The sequence below is a fragment of the Mugil cephalus genome, chromosome 9, assembly GCF_022458985.1.
Source record: "Mugil cephalus isolate CIBA_MC_2020 chromosome 9, CIBA_Mcephalus_1.1, whole genome shotgun sequence".
Taxonomy (NCBI): Eukaryota; Metazoa; Chordata; class Actinopteri; order Mugiliformes; family Mugilidae; genus Mugil; species Mugil cephalus.
The window spans coordinates 2524349-2548579 of record NC_061778.1 but is presented as its reverse complement, the minus strand read 5'-3'; the positions used below and the strand labels follow the sequence as shown (position 1 = coordinate 2548579).

At 40.4% G+C, this 24231-nt stretch overlaps 1 protein-coding gene across 5 annotated transcripts in view; it reads left to right on the top strand.

The window, feature by feature from the left end:
• Positions 1-24231, top strand: part of slc8a2b (solute carrier family 8 member 2b) — a 134217-nt gene that overhangs the window by 61869 nt on the left and 48117 nt on the right. For 2 of the 5 annotated variants that reach the window (XM_047594120.1, XM_047594117.1), the window contains one exon: positions 12265-12316. The exons of 2 other annotated variants lie outside the window; for them this stretch is intronic. The gene's annotated coding sequence lies outside the window, so the exon portion shown is untranslated. The remainder of the gene's footprint in view (positions 1-12264; positions 12317-24231) is intronic. One more of the 5 variants, XM_047594119.1, reaches the window with a different exon arrangement.

Below are 24231 nucleotides of genomic sequence, written 5' to 3'. Positions count from 1 at the left end.
TCTTTTTTTCTGTTCCTAAAGTGTTTGGGGTGTCGTTGCTATGGGGTGGGGGCAGTACATGTCTAATGATTAATGTTGTTCACGTCTCCTGTCAGTGGTCATAATGTTGTGGCTGATCGGTGCACACTAATCTAATCTGGTTTTTCTTTAACCATCTGCATGAACCATTAACATGCAGCTCAACTTTATAATTATGCAATAAACAAATGAAGTGAGGCCAGAATGAGCAGGATGAACTCGCTGGACTGTCGCACCTCCTCCTCCTCCTCCTCCTCTTCCTCCTTCTCCTCCTCCTCCACCTCCTCCACCTGCTCCTCCTCTTCCTCCTCCTCCTTCTCCTCCTCTTCCTCCTCCTCCTGCTCCTCCTCTTCCTCCTCCTCCTCCTCCTCCTCTTCCTCTTCCTCTTCCTCGTCCTCCTCCTCCTCCTCCTCCTCCTCCTCCTCCAGGAGTCAGCCCGCCGCCCGCTGTCTCATGGCCTCGTGTTCATTTCTCACTTTTTGTCGAGCTGCTTTCACAACAATGCATCACGTCACGTTGCTCAACTTCCCTTCGCTTGGAGCTGAATGTGTTGCTCTTTGCAGAGATCGTTTTAACAGATTTTTTGTGAGTTGTGTCACTTTGCGTCGCAGACAGAAACGCTCTCAGACTGATGAAAGTGTCAGTTAAATCCTTCATGTGACACCTGAGCCTCTCAGTCATGACCACAGGCTGAAGGAGTGAGACGTTGTTTTGGTAGATTTCTTCTTCTTCTTCATCTTGTTCTTCTGTGCAGCGTAGGATTTACCAGCCGCGCTGCAGGATATACAATACGTGTCAGGTTTCAAAGAGCCTTCCTGCAACAATAAATACAAACATGTATGTGTAGCATCACCGAACACGAGGAGAATACAGAGCGAGGGTTTATTTAGTAATCGTGTTAACGTGCCGTCATTCAGAAGATCTGCAGCAGAATAGCTTTTCTGTCCGGATGAATAATGACGGTTTCTCGTCCAGCTTCACGTCGTCATCAAACCTGCATCGGAAAGAGGCTCAAACGGACCAATCACAGCTGCCCTGTCACACGTGAATCAATCTGCACAGACATTAGAAGCTAAATGAACGATTACGCGGTGGATTAGAAACTAAAAGCAGCAGCGTTGGTTCCGTCCTGACCTCCTCACACCTCGGCTCTGTCTCACACTAAACCATCCAGCAACAGAGTCACAGCCTCAGGACGTGAGGCCTGATGGAGCAGAACGAAACATTCAGAGATCAAACTGAACCTACACCGACCTGCCAAAACATTAAAACCACCGACAGGAGGAGTGAACAACATTTAAACCATCGTGTGACAGCTCAGTGTTTCTGCTGGGAAACGTTTGGAGCTGGGATTCATTCACGTAGACATTACTTAGACATGTAGAACCCATTTCTCTAGATCCCAAACCGATCAAGTTCACCACAGGAAAGATACGCACATGCAAAAAAAAGTTAGATGCAGGATCATTTTACTGTCATGATGTTTCAGAGCTGCAGGTCTCTCTATCATGTGAAGTAGGACCTGCTGGTCCGATACAGCAAAACGTCATGACAGTAAAAGTTTAAATGGGATCTTCTGCAGGTGTTTCTGCAGTTGTTCATTCTCTGATGAGTCACAATTGTTGTGGAGGCACAAGATAGACCTGCACAATATTAGGAAGGTGGTCATAATGTTGTGCCTGATCGGTGCTGCTAGATCAGACTCATTTGAAAACACTACAGGTGCCGCTCTGCTTGTTTTTCTGCTGTGTTTCTTGGAAGTTAAAGCGCCGTTGTCTCTTTGTGTGTCTGCTTCGCCTGCAGAAACCCGACAAACAACAGCAACAACAACAACAACACACCCACAGTTTAACTCGTGAACCTCCTCAGTGCGAGCGCACGAGTCACGGAGACGCTGGGGAGGTGACAGATTAGACCGGGAGAGGAAGCAGTGGGTGTAAATTATTCAGGAGTGTGTGCGTTTATAGATGGAGGAAGGTGCGACGCTCTGGAGGCAGATTCAGGTAGAAAATGAAATCGGTGCAGGTGCAGCATCTCTGCAGCTCAGAGGCTTCATTTCCTCCTTCCACCCGGTGATTGATCTGTTAATCTATAACCCGTCCGTTCATCCATGCACCTGTCAGTCCACATGTCCAACCATTCATCCATTCATCCATTTATCCATTCATCCATTCATCCATTCATCCACCTGTCTGACGAACATCTTCTCTTCTCTCTGGTGTTTTATCTAAATGTTCGTCCCCAGTCTGGATCATTATTGATCATAACAATAAATCTGATGCACTTTTACACAAGTATCTGCCTTATAAATCAGAGGTCAGCTCCTCTGTGGTTTTAAATATTACATGAGTCTGAGGCGCTGACTGTAGAGATGGATGAAGCCTTCACCGCCACACGTTTCCTGAGGAGACGTTTGAAAGCTCAGTGCGGTCGTCTCCATCTTATCTCCGACTCCAGACTCATTCAGACCTGGTCCCAGAGGAGGAGGGGGGCGGGGGGGGGTCTCAGCTTTATACGGGAATCAGGAATGACAGAAAAGAATAATGTCTAGAGATCAAACTCTTTTATTGTTCTGGGCTGAAAACATATTTCTTTCCGCTGTAACATGGAGTCTATGGAGACTGACTCTGATCACCACTAGTCCACGTTACAGTAAAGTGTCTGAGGAGTATTAGAGTAAAGTGTCTGAGGAGTATTAAAGTGTCTGAGGAGTATTAGAGTAAAGTGTCTGAGTAGTATTAGAGTGTCTGAGGAGTATTAGAGTAAAGTGTCTGAGGAGTATTAAAGTGTCTGAGGAGTATTAGAGTAAAGTGTCTGAGTAGTATTAAAGTGTCTGACATACACAGATGTAAAAACACAGTAGAGCGACGTACGTGTGTGTAAAAGTATTCGCCTTTTCAACATTCTCTCTGATCCTGTTTGGTTTTCTGTCTGTTTCCTGTTTTGAAAGTTTCTTCCTTCATGTTTTTTTTCCTGCTTCACTTCCCGTCTGTTTTCCACTCCTTTCATTGTTGTGACTGGTTTCTTCTCATTAGTCTCAGTTCACATGTAGAAAGTCACTGTTTGTTCTCCAGTTTTACATCCTGGATTCACCTCTTCATGTTCCTGGTTCCTTTGCTTTTTCTTTATTATCTCACTCTGTCTCATTCTGCCGCTCTGTCGGGCTGTTTGTCCCTGAAACACTTTCTGTATGAAGCCGATCCATGTGTTTACATGCACATTTAATGGAGTTCTGCTCAAAATTCCTTGTCCCAGTTTACATGCAACAGAGAAAATCTACCTTCTTCTTCTTCTTCTGCATCCAGCTTTCTTGGATGTTTTTGTTCCAGGATCATACGCCGGCATGACCGGTTGTGGAGCATTCACACATGTGTTGTCCAGTTAAAGTCCGATTAAAGCGTATACATAGCGTATACATAGCGTATACATAGCAGGGTGTCTTAGTCAGAGGACAACTCTGATTTTCATGCACTTAAGTTGTCCAGTTAAAGTCGGATTAATGCAACAATACATTATTTTAATGTGTTTCTTTGCACTAAAACAGAAGGAAAATCTGTAGTTTTTGCACAACTATTGCAAAAGTCATCGTCCTCCTCCTTCTTCTCCTCCTCTCGTCTCAGCAGGTTTGACCCACCTGTTAAATTATTCTCTTTCAAACACAGAAACAAAAAAGTTTTAGTTATACTACGGTTTAATGCAAAGACCAGAGGAAATGAATAGACAGAGTGTAGACGAGGAGAGTTAATAAACCTGCAGACGCCAGAGGAAACTGGAATGAAAAGTCACAGGATTTATTAAATGTGTTCCTTCCCCTGTTTACATGGATGAAATGCAAACATATCACAGTTCATTATTATTTAATGGAAACTCCAGATAGAGATGAGTTTGTGAGCAGAATCACACATTCATGTCACGGAGATGAAATTAGATCAGAGTCAAACACGGCGACGGGGTCAGATTAGAAAATAACGGCGGGAGGAGACGGACTGACGGGAAAATAGATGAGGAGAGACAAGAGGACAGGGAGTCCCCTGGAACGACGATGAATCGGAGACCGACCCAGAGAGAAGAGAGGAGAGGAAGGAGGTCAACACAAACAACAGTGTAATTATGGAAGAGAAAGACACACAGAGCGAGAGCTGATTAGGAAGGAGGGATAGACGGTGATTGTACGGCACAAAAACGAGATTCAGAGCACGATGAGGAGAGAAATGTCCCGCGGATACATGAACACAAAGAGGATGAATGAAGCAGAAAAAGAGACAAAGATGAACGTTTGGACGCAGAAATCTGACAAAGAAGAAGAGAGACGCAGTTTACCCCAATGATTTACAGTCGACCCTGGAAGATAAGGAAGGAAGGAAGGAAGGAAGGAAGGAAGGAAGGAAGGATATGTGAGTAGCTTTAATAATGATGACGTTAGATAGTTTCTGCAAGATTTATTCACCTCCTTCACAACCTGTAACTGACGCCACGTCTGAGGAGAAAACAGAAGAATAAACTCCAGTTATTCTCTAAAAGTTAGAATTAATCAAAGTTGTCTCTGAATTTGAAATAGTTACACGTGAACTAGATGAGTAGACGTCTCCTTCTGTCTGTCGGTCCAGATTTCTGCATAAAAATGACTCAAAACATCCCTTAAGTCCTGAAAATGGACGGAGAGACTCATTCAAACACATGAAACAAGTTTATTCAAGAAACACGGAGCATTAGAGAACGATTCTGCTCGGTCCCAGTGTTCGTCTGGTTTGTCCACATCAAACTGCGAATGGGCAGAAATGTTCTTTTACTTTAGTTTCGAATCGTTTTTATGCTGTAAAAACTTTTAAGTGGCGCTGAAGAAGCAACCAGGAAGAGAATTTCCAGTTCTCATCTTTATTTTCTGCTCCAGCAGAAAGAGGAGGAATAACTAAACGTCGCCTCCTTGTTTATTCCACTCGTGCCCAGAAATGCTCAGATATGGATGCAGGGAGTCTGTGGCTTTAATGGGCTTTAAATGTGACGTCTACGTGTCTGTATGTATCTGTACATAATCAGGTTGCTTCTCCGAGCGCGACTCTGATGATTATGAGCCGATGTGTTCACTAATGAGGAGGAGAGGAGAAAACTGCTGCACATGTGTGAGTGTGGAGGAGAACATCTGGGAAACATGAACCCTGAAAAAGACCGGGCGTTTATTATTTTTAGCAGCGATGCATTTTCTCTAATTATCCACAGACGTGAAACCTTATTTTCAGTAGTTTCCTCTGGATTCAGATCGTCTGTGTGAGGAGGAAGTCGCCGCCACGTTCATGGACTTTAGTGACGTGAAGCATCGTCCTGCTGCTCATCTGATGCTCTGAGCTCATGGTTTCAGGTACTTTCTCTCCGTTGACCTTCATGTGCAGCGTCAGCAGAAATGGATTCATGAGACCAGGCTAAAACCTCCGAGGTTCTGTGCATTTAATGATGCTTTTCTTTTGTTTTTTTGTTTTTTTGATGGTTTAAATCCCGGTGCGTTCAGGCCTCCAGTCTCGTCTGCTGTGCTTTTACTTTTCAGACAAATTAGCAGAGAGCGAGAGAGAAAGTGAGTCCGGAGACACAGCAGACTTTGTTTTGGGGTCTGTTGTTTAATGCATGTCCATCTGGGTCCTTAACTCTGGCAACTCTTTAAAAACTGAGCAGCAGCTCTCACTCCACTGAGCTGTTAGTTCCTCTGTCACTGAGGCTTTGAACGCTGATACTTTCTCTTTTTCCTCATGACTGATCTCGTCTCAGTTTTTTTTTTTTACCTTTCTCCTCTGCTGGTGGATTTGATCCTGATACATGTATCTCATTGAAATGCGTCTCTAGCCGCTGAAGCTGCAGCGCTTCGCTCTCATTGGACTCGTTTTCAGCGCTTGAAGTCAAACGGAGTCGGAGCCGTGGACATTTCCCACCTACGGGTCAGTGCAGGGTCAACGTGACGGATGCAGCTCCGGCCAATGGGCTTGTCCGGAATAAAATAAATGAAAATGAACACGGCGCGAGCGCTGCCTCCGCTGTGTGTGACCGTTTCTGAGAGAAGCCTTCATTCCTCTTCAGACGCAGAGCTCAGCCCTGCAGCCGCAGCCATTTCAAATAAATTGAGTCAAGAGCTCTCCAGCGTTTTCAGGCTCACGCTTAATGGCCTCTTCGGTTGCATTATGTCCACATGTTTGCACGTGTCGAGCCCGTTCTCCTGCCAGTCTTTTAAAAAACCTCTCCAACGCGAAGGGTTTGCAATGCAGTTACACATCCATCTACATCTTTGCTTGCGCGTATTTGCATTTAAATTGAGACGGTTGTTCAGACGTGGGATGAGGCTGCAGGATGTTTCATAGTCGTCTTTAATAACGTGTCAGAGTTGATCTGTGCGCTCTGTCCTCTCGTTTACACGAAGGTTTGCTGCGACTTAGATGAGCCTCTGTTAAAGAACAGTAAAATACTGGATGGATTTCATCACTGATTTGATGAGTGCAGGAAAAAAAACAGCTTCACTCGTTTTCAGAACTTTCCACATTTCTGCAAAAAGAACTCAAAATATTACACTTAAACGTTTGTTTATTCAGGAAAATGAGCCAAAATCACATATCAGAGAGGAGAACCTCTGGGAAGTTACCTCCAGACGTGTTTCCATCCATGTGATGAGACTCAGTTCATGTTTTAGTTTCTATAAATCAGGGATTTGTCTCAGTCTGATCTTCACAACACACGTTTGTTTCTGAGGAGCCTCAGAAAAAGAGTTGTTGTTGTTCATCATCCTGCAAAAAGTTCCACAACCATCTCTAAAGAGTCTGGAAGCCACAAATAATCCAGAGAGAGTCAGACAGACTGAGAACAGATGATTTGTGCTTCTCTTTGTCTGGTGTGAAAACCTGCTGATGTTTTGAGTCGTAAACTTTTCTAAATCTGCTCTCAGCGTCCTTTATGTTTCACGTCTCCGTTATAGTTTACGAGGCCTCTGCTGTATTTACTGTTTCTAATGTTTCCTCTGACTGACGCCGCTTTTTATAAGACTCTTTATTAGAAAGTGGAGTGAAAACTCTCTCTCCTCCACAAAACCACAGAGTCTGCAACTATTTTTAATTAGTAAATGAATGAGTTTAACGTCGCTCTATGTAGAGCAGCTGCTGATAACGTCAGTGAGAGAGTTACGTTCTCGCCCAGCAGATTTAATTTCATTATTATTTCCTTTAAGCTGTTTAGATCACCCTCCTGACAGCAGAGGACTTTAACCAGTCAGAGCAGTGGACAGTTTAAAAGAACGATGTCTGATTATTCGCGCTCTCGCTTTGAATTAGTGAATGAAAGTCACTCGTAGAAGAGAATTCAGCAGCAGTTTTCTCTCATGAGTGCAGCCGTAATAAACCTCAAGACATTGTGTTAATGAAAAGATGAAACCAGAGGTTTTATTATCTCCGTCCAGAGGTAATAAAACCTGCAACTACCACAACTATTAAAGCTCAGTAATTAACACACTGGTTCTCTTTCCTCCGGCGCCAGAAGCTTCATCCACTGAACGATGAACATCACATCAGTTCTATGGAGATTTAAAAGAGCAAGATGCAGAGTTGATTAGTGGCTTTTCAGGTTTTATCACCTCTGGACAGAGACAGACTATGTCTCCGGTGCTTTATCAGTATTCACATCCTACATGTGCAAACTGTTCACTAATATGATGATATGTCAACCTCCTGTTGATGTAGGGTCAGTTTTTATCGGTGCATTCATGGTTCATCCAGTTATTCTCAGGTGAAATGTTGTTTTCTAACTGAAGCAGCCACAGAAAATAAGAAGAAGAAGAAAAAAATATTTATAATTATAGAAAGAAAAGTCTCAACGTGCTTCAGAGAAAAGCAGAAAACACAATAAAAACACTGAGAACTATGAATAAAACAGCTTGTGAAACATGAGTCTGTCTGAAAAGGAAAATCTTACGACCTTTTTTAAACGTTTAAACTGCAACAACAAAACGATGATTTACAGGAGACGAGAGAAGAGAATTTACTGAGCTTCATATTTTATAGTATCAGCTGCAGGTGATGCTGGGTCTTTGTTTTCCTGTGATAACGAGTTAATTTCCTCCGTTTTCTCGAGATCTCGATATATTTAATTCTAGAGAGAAGCAGCAGTGACATCGCCACAATGTTCTGACATTCAGCTGAAGACAAAGAGTCTCTTCGTGCTTAGTTTTGTGTAAATTTTAAGCGAGTTCGCGTGGAGGGAAGAGAAGGAGGAGCAACACGATGCGACATATAGAAATCACATTAAAGTAAATCAGCTGCTGCTGCTACGTCTCAAAACGAAGCTAAAAACCAAATGTGACCCGTCCACGTCGGCTCTGCTCTGTTTTTAAATCCTCCCTAAAGACACGCGTCTTCTCTCTGGCTTTTAAAAGAGTTTAACTAAACATCTGGCAAAAACTAATTTAATTTTCATTTATTTTATTGCACAATGTTTAAGTATTTTAGCATCTTATTTTATTTTGTATGGGTCATATACTCCAGAGGATGGATGGTTACAGAAAATGAATGAATGAAGATGCATTTAATGATGCAGTTGAAGGATGTTACATGACAGATCGATTCTGTGTTTTAAAAGACAGGACAGAGTTAATTTTTTATTTTTTATTCGTTGTAAACATAAAACTGTCACAGTATCTGGATCAGTGATTGATTGTAGGAAGTGTAACGAGCAGCCTGGAGTTTTATTCCTTCATTTAACTATAAGACATGAACACGGGGCAGGTTTATAAGTAGTAAACAGCTCCAAGGAGGAGAAACACTCAGCTCCACGATAGCGGCTGTTTTTCTCTGACGACGTCACTGATTAAAAACCGAGTGGAAAGTGATGAATTAATCTATATTCTTGCTGTTTCAATTATGGACATTGACCTTGTAAAGCTTTTAAAAAACCATATTGGGTTTTAACTGTGAGGTAGATGGAATAATGTAGCGTCTAAAGGTCTAATAACTTCACTAAATAGTTGATGAGCAGCTTCCTTCTCTCTGTTACCGCAGGACGTTTGGTGAAGTTGTTACTGACCGACTAGTATCACCGGACGCCTTTTCAGATGCATTACAGCAGCACTTAAGTTATATTTCCATGGTGTTAAAAAATTAAATTTCATTATCGTGTTAAAGATGCTAATATCATGTAGATCAGGGAGAAGAAATTCAAATTACTGCCGTTCTGATGTTATTCCCTTAACTGTGTGTTAGTTTTACGGTAATTTAAAGCTGCTGCAATGTTTGATTAACGTGGCTGGAAACATTATTACCTTTCTCCCAACGTATCTGAGCCCGTTGTCCGTCTTTGCTCTCAAAACCGTCATGAAGTGAGTCGTGGTTTTGCAGGAAGCGCGTTGAACCGGCCGCCGTCCAGTTTTTCTTGCTTGTCTACGTCTGTATTCACGGTACAGGGACCAGACCTACGAAGGAAAAAGGGTTTCAGGACCATCTGATGCCTTTAGGTTCAGTGACTTGGTCTGTTTTTATTTTTGTCAAAATGATGCAGTGAAATGACTTGAGCTAACGTGCAGCAATAGTAACAGTAACAGTGTGTAGTAATAGAAAACAACATAAATAGATGCATTTCCTGAATTTTGCCGTTATTATTCACATTTTTGTTGTTATCATGACATTTTTTTTGTCCACGATGATCGTGAAGTGGAAAAAATGATGGATATGGAGGGAGGGACTCGCAGCTAATAACCTGCTATACGTTAGTATTAGTGACACTCAAATTTAATCGGTAGCAAGAGACGAGGAACGAGTGGAGAAGCTTTATGTTTTTCTTTTGAAACTTCTCCAGAGTTTCTCCCTGAACGCGTCTCCTCCTCCGTGTCAAGATGTTTTTCTGCCGTGTTTTTCTATTTAGAGCAGGATCCAACTGAAGCTCGGCTGTCACATCATTTTGTTTTTTTGTTTTTTCGGGACGTGTTTCGAGACAAAGGCGCCCGCGTTACCATGGAGACCGAGAGAGAGAGATTTCCAAAGTTTTTTTCCGCGAGATCCGTCCTTGAGCAGGTCGCTGCTGTGAGTGGGATGTGAACGTCTCTGAATGGAGCAAATGAGTCACAGGATGTTGTTTTTCAGCCGCTTGACCTTCAGAAACAAAGTGAGATTAAAAAATAAAAAGAAATAACGAGTGAAACGAGAGAGGGAGGAGCTGTGCAGGGTGAAAGAGCAGCCTGATTAGAGGGAAGGGAGGAGGTAGATGGAGGTGAACTTTAGCGTCTCTGCTCCTGACGAAAAGCCTCCTCCGCTAACAAACGTGTTGGCGTCGACCTTTAGCTGAGACCTTCAGGTCGGCGACGGCAACGAGGAGGAAAATCTGAAGGTTATTAGGAGCTGACAGACACACAGACGTGTTTTAACAGGAAGATCATAGATGAAAGAATGAAAGACATGAGGGAATGTAGTAGCACATAAAAAAAAATACTATATAATATAAAATAAAAAACGCTTCTCAGAACCACAAGAAGAATATATATATACTATAAATATATATCATATATTAGTATGAAGCTATGAATTAATTGGATACTGACAGAGACCTGCAGGTCGGCTACATTATTTCACATTTAGGATGTTTATTTTTCTAATTTAATTCATTTTATTTACTGTTATTATTATTTATTCATGTATTTCTATGTTTTGAATGAGCATTTATACACTGTGAAGTGTTTTTGAGTAAATGAAAGTTGTTGTTCAGCTGGACTGGTTTGACTGTCGTCCTGGATCAGAGACCAGTTCATCCAGTGTCCTTCTGTCCCTCACTGAGACAAATGTCTCCGACCGTCTGCTGATCACGGCCGAACCTGCAGGTCTGTGAACCGAGGAGTTTGCAGAGCGTTGCTGTTGTTGTTGTTGTTGTTGTTGTTTGAGTCTCTGGTTCACACGTCCACTTTCAGGTGATTTGTAGAAAAGAATCCAGTGGTTGTGGCTGAAATAAAAGCAGCTGGATTATTAAAGACATTTCACCAACTCAGCCAAGTTTTATAAGTGTTGAAAAGTCTCCACAATAATCTGTGTTAGGTTGTTTTTTTAGATGTGTCATGAAACGACTGCTTCTTTTTGTTTCTGTGTTTCTGTGTTTCTGTGTTTCGTGGTTATGATTTATGTTCCTGGTTATGATCTGGTTTTTGAAGTGTCCTGTTTTGGTGTTATCCGGATCCAGAAATGTTCTGGTGGTGGAAAGTTGTCGTCTCTTCAGTGCAAAGAGTAACAGCGACACATTTATTCTCCTGCACCAGCGTGAAAACATTTACCGGGAAACATAAATGTCCCTGGATCCTCTGACTCGTATCAGATGAGTTGATCCTGCAGAGCAGTCGGTCACATCCACCATCGTCCCTCACAACAACACATGAAGGAATTAATGGAGGTGGAGACCTTGTGAGGGATGATGGAGGATTTAAATGCCCACTGATATTTAGACAGAAATGAAAAAAGGAAAAAGTCCAGACAAATAGATTCATGTGACTCTCAGTATCTTCTGTGTAATTCTCTTCTGATCAGCTGTTTAATGGAGGAAAATATGACCTCATCATGTTTTTATTACATCACCACATATATTCAGGTCAAACAATAAACTGGAAACGTATTTATTTATTTATTTAATATCTTATTTGGTGGTTTATCAGAGTTAAAAAAAAAAATTAGATAAATAAAATTATTCAAATTATTTAAAATAAATATAATAAGAATAATTTAAAAGTTATAAGAAGAATATGTTTTATTAACCTAAATGTATTTATTAAATTCATCCATTAACTACAGGTCACACAAGATAATTAAAAACTAAATAATAAAATAAAAAATAAATACATTTATTCCTATTGTGAAGAACTTTCCCTGTGATGGATTTAGATTCATGAATTTATTTATTTTTATTACACCGTGCATGTGACAAAACTAAACCTCGAATCCTTTTACAGATAATGGATGAATGGATGAAAGGATGAAAGGATGAATTCTTGCTGCACATCAAACAAACCTTAATGAGTTCAGCACTGAACAACTTGTACAAGATCATAAGAGCAACATATTTAATCTTTACATCAAATCATCACTATGATCCATGTTCATGTTTGACTTTTGCATTAGATTTATTCACAGTGTTTAACTGTTTTAATCTCTGTCTCTGTCTCTGTCTCTGTCCCTGTCTCTGTCTCTGTCTCTGTCTCTGTCTCTCTCTCTGTCTCTGTCTCTCTCTCTGTCTCTGTCTCTGTCTCTGCCACAGAGTAGGAGCTCTATGTGGATCAGGAGTTGAAGAAGGAGCTCTGAGACTAGTGGTGAGTCTCCTTCCTGCACAGGTTTGAAGTAATTAGTCCAGACACAGAGATTAGAAGTCAGAGACAGAGACAGAGACAGAGACAGAGACACCTCAGCTTGTCCCAGTCTTCACACTTTGTTTCTGCAGGACCTAGATTCTGGTTTCTGGTTTCTCCACTAATGCAAGTTTTCTTTTATTTTCTTGCACGTGTCACTGATGTACAGTGGGGGAAATAAGTATTTGATCCCCAAGCACAACACAAGTCAGTACTTTGTAGAGAAACCTTTGTTGGCAAGCACAGCGATGAGACGTTTCTTGTAGTTGGTCACCAGGTTTGCACACAGCGCAGGAGGGATTTTGGCCCATTCATCTTTACAGACAGTCTCTAAATCCTTCAAGTTTCTTGGCTGCCTCTTGGAAACTCGGAGCTTCAGCTCCCTCCACAGTTTTTCGATCGGTTTAGGTCTGGAGACTGATAAGGCCACCATGACCTTAATAGCATTCATTGACTTCATCTTCTTGATTCTCTCTGATCAGATGTTTAATGGGGAATATCTTCATGTTTTATTACATCACCACATGCATTTCAGGTCAAATACTGGAAACGTATTTATTTATTTATTTCATTCTATTTGGTGTTTATCAGAGTTAAAAAAAAAAATTGATAATTGAAAATTAAGTTCTATTATTTTAAAAAATAAAAGAATATTTACAATATTTAAGTGGTATATGTTCTTTAACCAAACTCATTTTTTAAATTCTCCATAACACGGGGGTCGATATTAATAATTAAAAAATACTCATTATCTTGGTTTCGTCATGATTTCATTTTCTTCTCAAGTCTTTTGATTCATTTAGTTCACTCATTATCTTAAGTCTTGGACCTGGTTTACTGATGCTTCTTGACATGTGCTTGGGCAACTAAACTTCAATCCAAAGGGATGTGATTAGCAATGTTTTTTGTCTGCTTATCCAAACTAGGTTCCAGATCATTAACAACTCTGCAGATCTATAAGAGCACTTTATCTTTACTCAATCATCATCTGACGTTCCATGGCAGTTTGACTTTTCATAGAATTTATGTCCGTTTTATGTTCTCTGTCCTGTCTCATGTCTCTGTCTCTGTTTGTCTCGTCTCTGTCTCGCTAGCTCTGTTTGCTTGTTTCTTGTCCTTGTCTCGCCCTTGTCATGTCTGTGCTCTGTCCCTGACTCTTTTGTCTCTGTCTTGGTCTTGCCTGGTCCTGTAGTTGGATCTGTGAACTGTTCTTTAGTCCGTGTGCTTATATCATACGTGCTCAGGTATGGTTCTGTCTACTGTCACTGTCTGTGTCACTCGTCTCTGCCATCGAGTGGAGCCTTGGATTCAAGTGAATGTTGGAGGACTCATAGACTAGTTATTTCCCTCATAAATCTAAGATTGTCAGAACTTAGATGTGGTTATGAAGTCGAGAAGAGTTCGTCAAACAATAAGACAGTAAACAGAGACAAACAACCAGAGTCGATCTTAGTCTATGGCAGTTGTGCAGACAACTTTCTTAAATCAAGTCATTCATTTTATTTCCCCCACTGTAAGTGTTTTCCAGACAAACATTAAGTAACTCAGCTCTCTGAATAGTTCTACTCGCAAACGTCCATTTACTTTGACTTTTTATTTATTTATTTATTTATTTAAGTTGATTGTGAGAAACAGAGTTTTTTGACAGAGGAGACTGACTCAATATTAGGAAGATGGTCATAATTAGAAAACACTAATGAGGACAAAGCAAACGATCACAGAGGGAAAACACACAGCTCATCATCAGGTTGGTGTTAATATATCAACCAAACTTTCCTCTGAAACATTCAGCGTCTACATCAGGAGATCAGATCGTAGGTAGGTAGGTAGGTAGATAGATAGATAGATAGATAGATAGATGGGGTGTAAGAGCTAGATGAGTGATATATGAATGATATTACAAACAGTTTATCAATAATTGGACATTTATTAAGAAAAAAAAGTGCATTTTCTATTGTCGTATCATGTGCACAACTCTCACTGAAACTGTGTGAACCTGAGGAACACCAGGTGCTTTTGTTGGAACTATGGTTCAGATCAGATCAGCCCCTGCAGCAGGTCGTGTGTCTGATCTCCGTCTTCTAAAGACACGTTGTTATCGACGCTGCTCGGAGCTTTGAGCAGTTTGTTTCCCGATCGATATATTTTCTAACTCGCTGGTCAGACGTGTCGACTGATGACCGAGCACGCGAGGAGCCTGGAGCGGCTGCAACAACTGTGAAGCCTTGTGAGTTGTCTCCCATGGCAACCGGCCAAGTGATGATGAATGGATGCTGCCTGATCGGGGGGGGGGGGGCAATTACTGCGTGTCTTTGTTTGACTTTGCACCAGTTATGTATTAATAATCTGCTGTTCAGGTGAAGACGACTCATGAGAAAAGTGTGTGTGTGGGCGGGTGGTTGAATGCATGTTATCTTTTTGTTGTGGGTCTGTGTTGATCCACCTCCTCTAAACCTGATCACACACAAACAAAGCAGCTCCTCTTATACCTCTATTTTTTATTAATCTCTGTCTTCTCCTTCCTCTCATCTCCATCCATCTCCACATGTGTTGCCTGTGGCTGCTCGTTTAACACGATCTATGTGGGTCTCTGTCCTCACAGACACCTTCACATCGTTCCAGCATTAGATGAAAGACGTGTGACAATCATTTAACGAAGCGTCGTACAAAGAGCTGGATGAACAGATGTGGTAAAGGAAGGGAAGGAGGATGAAGGGATGAGTGTAATTAGAGGAGAGGTTGCAGCGTGAGCTTTGCTCCTGGATCTTATGTAACTAGTTAACATCATCAGAGCGATGTTTGACCGGGTGGTTCTCGTCGTCCAGATGCATTCGTGGCTAAACGCTGCAGAGCAGAATGAACCACCATCCATCCATCCTTTAAAACGACGGAGGACGAGGTTCAGCGTAGGCTCCAGTGTTTTTTACTGGCGGTGAGCTGGAAAATAAAGGATCAGGAGCCACATTTAAATTCCCTCCTTCCAGTAAAGTCTGTTTAGCTGCAACTAACTAAGTCTCTGCAGAAAACCTTTGTTTTTAAATGATTTATGTGGTTTTTACGTCTCTGTGCATCCGTCCAGGTTTTAATATCTGAGAAATAAAATGTGTCTGTTTGGTTTTTGGTGCAGAATGTGAGATTAATGAGACGCCGACTGCAGAACAGGAGACAGGAAACAGGAACCTATTATATTCTGATCGGCCTGAGCAGTGACATGGAGTTAATACTTCACAGTGTTGTACAATGACACTGGTAGTTATGATGGGATTAAAACCCTGAAAGTGATTAAAAACTAAACAAAAGACGTCTTTTATTCTACGTTAGTTTACTGACGTCTGTTAATTCCAGTTGTTTCCTAAGCACCTTCCACACTGCACATATGATCAAATGTATTATTATCGTCCTGAACAAGAACTTGTTCAGGACGACCCTGCACAGCTCAGTTCTTTCCTCTTAATATTCTGCAATAAACAACACAGCAGTTTATGTTACTAATGGGAATTAATATTCAGCTAATCTTCATGTTCTTTGCATGAAAACAGAATTTAATTTCACCATTTCTTTGTTTTCTTCTTTAATTCCTCGGTTCTGGAGAAGGTTCCTGGTTCTTTTTGTCACGTGTCCTGAAATGTGGGTTTGTTTTGTTGCCATCAGACTCCCAGACACAGATCAGGACGTAGTGTGTGGTAATCTGAATGCTCTGGATGCAGCTCATGTCCAAAGAACGGTCTGAAAACCTGACTAATGTTACCACACACACTCACACGCTTTACAAAATGTGCAGAAAATAAAAGCTCCAGCTCTGAACATCCCAGCGGAGCATGTTGTTTACATGACCCACATAAAATGAGGAATATGCTCAGAATCAGAACCACAGAAGAAGAATATTCCTGTGAAATTAAACCTTAAACGAATCCCTCCTCTCTCCTGCTCTGCACACACTTTAAAACTTTAAAACTTTAAAACGCACTGTGTGTAAAAGCTAATCAGAGTCAAACCAGGATCATAAACAACTTGTTATTTCTGAATATATTTAACTCATGTTGTTCTATGTAGAAACACATTCTTAGAGTTTTTTTGGGGGGTGAATAAATAAATACATAATGATTATGATGGTAAACAACACAGAGCAGGATGTGAACAGACTTAATTAACTTTAATTTACTGGACAATTGGAAAAGTTCTGGAGGACGTTGACGTGAAACAGCTGCTGAATGATTTACACAGTAAATTCAGTCTGAGGCGTCTCAGTAATTTGACCCATCGGCTCCACTTAAATAAAGAAAAACGTACAGAAAATACTTCAGCAGAAAAACAAACCAATGTTTAGTTTGAGTTTAAGAGAAGGTTCAGAATCTGAAGAGGAAATAGAAAAAGCTGCTGATTAGACTGATATGATGTTTGTTAACATGTTTAAACAAAAAATAACATGTTTAATTAGTTTTGCAGTAAAATGTTCCTGAATCAAACCTCATTTCCTCATATCTCAGTGTGTTCTGGTCCACGTGTCACGGCTTTAGACAGACATTTATATACGGGAGGTTAAACAGTATGTGATGATGCTGATATCTGCTGCTGTGCATGAAGAGCTGCTGCTTCACTTTAAAGCTTTTTAATGTGAAGCAGCATGGATCTGTTAGATGAAGAGCTGCACATCTCCTCAGCAAAGTCACTTTTTATCTTCGTCCTGCACGTGTGAACAATTAAAGTTCAGCAGCGACTGAACCAGAGGAACGAGAAATTAATTCTGATTGAAGACTCTTCATTTGGGATATAACCCTGAAATCTTTTTTCTTAGTCAACATTTTAGGTAGAGCCAGAGGTTAGCGGTTCAGTCCCTGATGCACAGTCAGGCTTCGGAAGAATAGGAGTTGAATTATTCAAATAACTCCTCAACAGTCTCTGGTGTTTTATTTAACTTTTTTACCAGAGACTTTAGGAAACTTCTAGCATTTAAATCTGGGCGTTGTGTGAGTCTGCAGCAGTGTCGCATAAAGACAGAGATGAATGAAGCAGGCATAAAGAAAATGATTGTTCAGAGACCAATTCTTCTTCTTCTTCTTCTTCTTTATTTAGTTTCACTTCATCCGAGTGAGAGTTTGTGTCTCGTTGTTATTTGTGGCGGCAGATTATTCACTGACAGGAGATGTTCTCATTCATTTATCATTTAGAAAGAATTACAGAATGACTCATAGTTCGAGCTCTTCTCTGACTCTGGAAACTAACTGTGAGTCCCAAGAATACATCGTTCAGGCATAACATTATGACCACCTTCCTAATATTGTGTAGTTACGCATCACAGAATGGACATGAGCCTTCTGACCTTTTTTAGTTGTTCCTAAAGTGTTTTTTTATGTGTGTCTGTGTCAGGCTGCATCTATCAAGGAGTGTCATTTCTATGGGGTCTGGTCTGGTCTGGTCTGGTCTGGTCTGGTCTGGTCTGGTCTAGGTGGGGGCTACATGTCTAAGTAACATCCACATGAATGAATGAATGTCAGGTCCAAACGTTTCCCAGCAGAAACACTGACTTGTCTCAAGATGGTTTAAATTTATCTTCTCCTGTCAGTGGTCATAATGTTGTGGCTGATGCATGTAATTGCACATGTGAGAGAGATTTTTCTGACCACCACTCAGAGCAGGAATACAACCAGAGCATAAAGTGTTGGTGGAGCATGTTTTTACTGTCCAGTAAATGTCCAGTGGCTTCGCAGCAAAAGACGACTTTAAGGGTTTTTTTGTGTATTTTTCTTGGCAGCTGCTTATAAATCTCAAACTCTCCAGAAACAGTTTCTAAAATATTCATCCTCCGCACAAACACCTGCAGAAAGAGGAGAAGCTGAGAGAGTTTAAAGTCAGAAGCAGAAGGAAGGAGGAGGAAGGAGGCGAGTTGTTGTTGTTGTTGCTTCATAAAACCCTGCAGACACACACAGCTAAACAAAAACACAGCACTGTCCTGTGTCTGTGTGAGGACACACACGGCTGTAATTCCCGGACCGGGAAGATATTTGGCTGCAGGCTCAGGACTAAAGTCGTCTTTAGAAACAACACAATAGAGACACACACAGAATACGGAGCAGAACGAGCTGCAGTTTGGTTCAAACCACGTCTCTTTTTTTTTGTTCGGCTTCAGTTTGCAAACCAGTTTGACGTCTGCTTTTTACACTGTGTTCACTCAGCTGATGCTTTTCTTTCAAGTGACACAGACTAAACGAGGTTAAACTGTGTCACGTGATTCTCTGACATCATGACTGCGACTGAGCTCATGATGCAGATACATGAATTTCTGCATAAAAACGATTCAAAACACTTATTAATTTACACACACACGTCCTGAAAGTTGACAAAGAGACTCAAGTCAAAGACATGAAATAGAAATATTTATACTTGTGCATTTGTTTATTCAGGAAAATGAGCCAATATTACATATCAGTGAGCTGAGCAACTCTATGGGGCCACAACACCGACTTTAATCTTTGGCATTGTAACAAAAGTTGTTTCATCTTTTTACGATCTCACTCTCACTGGTTTTCAGTTTTAATATTTTTTTCTTTTCATTTTTTTGACTTACTGCAACATTAGGAAACCACTTAGTTTTAGCTAGCTTAGCTTAACGTTTGCGCTTCTTCCCGTAGGCCATGTCGGTCCTTATAAAGCATAAGATAAAATTTAACACCAAGACTTCATATAAAGAAAGATTCTTCTTTCAAAGCCAAAGTTTAAAGTAAGTGTTCTGGTCCCATTCAACTCCAGGTCAAACTAGAGTCTTTCTATCAGTCCGTGCGTTTACGTGCTCAGTTTAATGGAGCTGCGCTTGAAATTAATTTTTCTGAATGTGGTTCTTGTCTCAGTTTACATGTGACGGAGAAAATCGAATAACTGTCACAGAACTGGAATAACGGGAACATGTCCTCATCCTCCTCCACACTAGGTGGCAATATGTGTCTTTATAGCAGGTTAATACAGCCCCCTTTGACCTATTATGTCATATAATAGTCATTCATGTGTCAGATGGAAAATAGTTCAGCTTTTTAGTCTTGTATGTAATGTGTGCGCTATTTATGATGCAGATAAGATGGAGCTGTCTCTTAGACGGTTCTTTTACCAGCTCTGTTTACCTTCTTCTTCTTCTTCTTCTTCTTCTTCTTCTTCTTCTTCTTCTTCTTCTTCTGTGACCGGCTTTCTTGGATCATTCCTGGGTCATACACCAGTGCAGCGGTTGTGGATCATGCACACACACTTGGTGTCCAGTTAAAGTCCAATTAAAGCGTTTACATGGCAGAGGAAATAAATGTCCAATCATATTATCTGGTCGTCTTAATCAGACAAGAAGAACGAAGTAACGTGTTCACATGCACTTAAGTCCAGTTAGAGTCAAATTAAGACAATAATAAATATTTTTTTCACGTGCATGTAAATGCACTGAGTGAGACTCAGGTGATGACAACTGATTCTGTTTTACATCCATTAACATCTGCTCATCATTTATGTTGGACTTTGTTCCACGTGAGAAGATTTGATCAGTTTGAAGAAAGAGAAAGTTAATAATAATAATATTTTAGAAATGTAACAGATGTAATTAAGACACAATTTAAACTCTTGATATATTTTTAAACGAGGTTTTATTTTATCCTGTGTGTCTGTGGATTCTGCAGCATTTTCTTCTCCAACTCTTCCTTTATTGTGGTTTTCAGTCACGTCTTCTGTCGAGCTCTCGCAGCTTGTGATGGATTTTCTGTTTCTGCCTTTTCTAAGCGTCGTGTTTTTTTGGGGGTCGATGGAGTTTAACTTCCTCCCTTCGTCCCTCTGATCCGTCGACTGAGGTTGATTGTGTCTTTAGAAGAATGAGGCTCAGCAGGAAGAAAGAACATGATTGTTCAGAGACCAATTTTCTCCCTGGTTTAGCACTTAGTTTATCTTAATGAGGGTTTTTGTGTGAGAGAGAGGACAGAGTGTTTGTGCTTCGGTCGGGACATTTAGTCCATTAACGTGCAGCGATTCAGTGGGAGGAGCTGCCTCATTCATTCCTCATTCAGAAAATATTCCACAGACTCGTCTACGGCCGAGAAACTAACTGTGACTCCGAAGCACCAAAACAGAAACATCCAATTAGCAGAACTGAAGTCGTCTCCAGTGAAACACAGATAGATTTTAAAAGTTCTGGGTCTTTTCTGATCCGTGACTCTGACTGGATTCTGTAACATTTAACATTCAGAAAAGATTTGAAAAAGAGAAAACGAGTAAAACTTAAAAAGAACAAAGAACATAAAAAAAAATGATGAAAGGTCGACAAACATTTCATTTTTTAGTTTTGTTTTGTTTGATGGATTTATATCTCAGGAACTAGAATGGAAACGTGACAGTCAGTGTTGGTCGATATTTCATTTTATTTTATTTTATTATTTTTATTTTGCTGCTTATTGTGTTGTTGATAGTTTAATTTAAGTTCTTTTTAAATTGATTTGTGGGTTTATGAGGCAGATTATATCAGATTATTCTTCTTTCTTCTCCCTTTCTTCCATATTTGTGTTTATATTGAATTGTTTTGTTTTAATAAATGAATGAAATAAAAAACTAAAATATCATCACCAGTAATGAAGTTAAACTCGACTTCACAGAAGCAAAAATACAATAAATAAAACAGGCAAATTCCACTCACAGGACGAAGAAGATTTACTGAGACAAATTAATTCACCATTAGTTTTATAACATTTAGAAAGAATAAATGTTATAAAAGGATATAAATAAATAAGGAGAAGTTTAACAAAATGACGACATCTGAGCTAAATATGTTTCTTCCTCCTCCACATTGAATCAAATTTAGTTTTCCTGCAACTTCATGGAGAAAATGATTCTTTCTATTCTATTATGGGTCTGGTTTATGTTACTTCATGTTTTTGTTTTTGCATAAAGCTCCATCCAGATAAAAGGTCTTTTTGTGGCTGAAATTTATTTCGTATTCTGTGTGAATTCTGCACCAGAAAGAAACTATTAATGCACAAGTACATGCTGAAAATATTTGTTGATGATCGGTTTCTCCAACAATCAGAGGAATCTGAAGATTATATATATATATTAAAAAAAAAAAAAGCTACTAATACATTTTCCACTCAACACTGAACTGGTTCTTCTCCTTTAAAATTCTCCTTTTAATGAGATTTGATCTGATCTGATGGCGTTAGTGAAGTGCAGGTTATTAATAGTGAGAACAGGAACACAGTCATTATGGACTCAAATCCCCCGACGTGTTCGACAACAACAGGATGAACCGAAGGGACACACGAAGAAGAACAAAAGCTTCAGTGATCCACAGATTATGAAGAACAAAGTCAAACAAAGGATTAAAGACGAAGTAGAAACCTGGAGGAACAGAACAGAGAGTGAGAAGGAGACAGGAGAAAAGAAATGATCACAAAACTACAGGTCAATACAAGTCCTTTCAAAGTTTAATCAGGAAACAATTTAAGTTCACATTCAATGTGTAAACGATGAGACACAGACTGAGAAACCAGAGCGAGACAGAAAGAAGTTAAACGAGAGGTAGAAAGACGTGACCTGTGTTAAGTTTCATTAAAAATGCAAAAGAAACGCGAAACCTGACACTTCTTTAACGAACTCAAACAAACTGCCTCATTGGAATCAATCATTACGCCACATAATTAACAACTAATGCAGCGAAACACTGAGTCCTTTCAGTCTGCAGATAAAGATAAATGATCCTGTAGTAGGAAACACAGAGGAGCTCTTCATTCATTCACTGGGGCCCGGAGCCTTTTCATTAATCAGTATCGGTGCAATTCAACACTTTTTGTATATATTGTTTATTCTATTCTATTCTTATGTCATTATTTATCTTTTATACAGTCCACTCTTTATTCTTATTTTTCTGTCCCTATGAATGCTGCTGCAAACTGCAGTTTCCCCACTGTGGGACAAATAAAGACGGGATATGTCCCTGATCTGCAGTTTATCTCAGGACTAACACAGAGACACAGACTCACACCTTCAGCTAATGTCTTTGGGAGAACATTTAAACTCTGCACAGAAAGGCCCATGGATTAGAACCCAGAACCTTCTTGCAGTGAGGGATCAGTGTTATGAGCTAAGTGACGCCCCATGAGGGACTTTTCATGGTGAGTCAACAGAAACTCCCACTCTGGGTTTGACGTCCTGTCCCGTCTCTGATTGGACGTTCAGCTCAGTGAACCAAGGAACCAGAGGAGAAAGTCATGTGACGACAGCGAGGAATCTTGATCTGTAGCGTCCGAACTGGTCCCGACTCTGTGTCTGTGTTTCTGCTGCCACTCATTGTTGGGTTGTTGAGTCGTTTCTTCTAAACCAGGTGCAGAACTTAATCCTCTGCTACTCATTGGTTCTGATCTGGTGCGTTCAAGTGCCACGTTTTGAGGAGACGTCCAAGTTCACCTTTGTTTCTGTTTGTTCTTTCATGTCCTGAAGGAAATTCATTCTGCAGGAGACATCAGATGACATCAACAGAACACAATAAAAGTCATAAAAATACTTTTAATCCAGCGTCCTCGTATGGGGACATTAGGTTTTAGGTTTGTTGCAGCTGATTCTGCTTCATTTAGTCCTGTTGTCCCCACAAGGAGACACTTTTGTCTGTTATTTACTGGTAGCGAAGGGTCAGTATACTTGTTTATTTATTCCCTATTCAACTTTTCTACTTTGATGTGACATGAACATTTAACAAATCCACAGGTAACGTTTGAGGACGTTGGAATTCCCAGTTCTGCTTTTGCATTAAAATAAACTGTTTAATATTTTGGTTCACATCGGTGACTTAAGTCAAGTCAACTTTAGCGCTGCTGGATCTTTTTGAGTGAAGTATTTGGTGACGATCTCAATATAAATAATAGTTTTTTCAGTGAGTCCAGATCAGTTTATGATCATGATCATGTTATGTTTTTATTTTTCTGTGGCTTCATCAACGAGGAAATTAGCAGATAAATTTGTGTCGGTGTGAAGCAAACGAAGCTACTCTGGTGACTCTGAGTCTGTGAGTTTAGTTAAAGATTTAATTTAAACGTGTTCATGCTGCTGACGTATGGATCAGTTCTACCCTGAATAAGTCGCTTTCAGATCCTGATTCAGGTTTGTTTGTCGTGGACATGATGAGTGAGAGCACACAACAATGTAATTAACACGAATTAAAGCACAGAGTCTGACGGGTGGAGGCGTCAAACATATTGTATCCTCCTCATCCTGCAGATGTGTTCAGTGTCCAGACTTTAGTCGGTTGCTCTTCTTCTTTTTTCTTCTCCAGTAGCTAAAAGTCAGTCTAGTCTTGAATAGTCAGACGTAATTTAATCAGAACGTGTTTCTGGGATTCCCACTTCTTCCAAATCTATGTTTTATATCTGACTCTGAGTCGACAGTTCACATAGTTTTCGTCTGTTTAATGTGTTTTATGGACTGATATAAACCTCCTCTAGTGACACTGGAATCACAGAAACATATTTATTTCCAGGGCGTGAACATGTGAATAAAATGAAAAAGAGAGAGAAACTCTGTGACGTTCAGTCAATAAAAACAAACGGCTCCGGAGGGAAATATCTCAGCTGTTCTTCTCCCGTTAGTCTCTTTGCTTTCATAAATACGTCGCAGACAGCGGACGCTTTCTCCTCCTTCCCGCTGATTCTAGTTTATTGCTGCACTCGGAGGAAGCTTTTTGCGGAGGGAATGAATTCAGAGCTGATTTCAGTGAGTGCAGCTCAGCTCAGTTTAACACATTAGTCTGAGGAAACATCGTGGAAGCACTTTCCTTTTTCTTTTATTACGTTTGTGATGCACAGCTTGTTCTGATGGATCCTAGACACAACAACCTGCAGCGTTCAGAGTGTGTGTGTGTGTGTGTGTGTGTG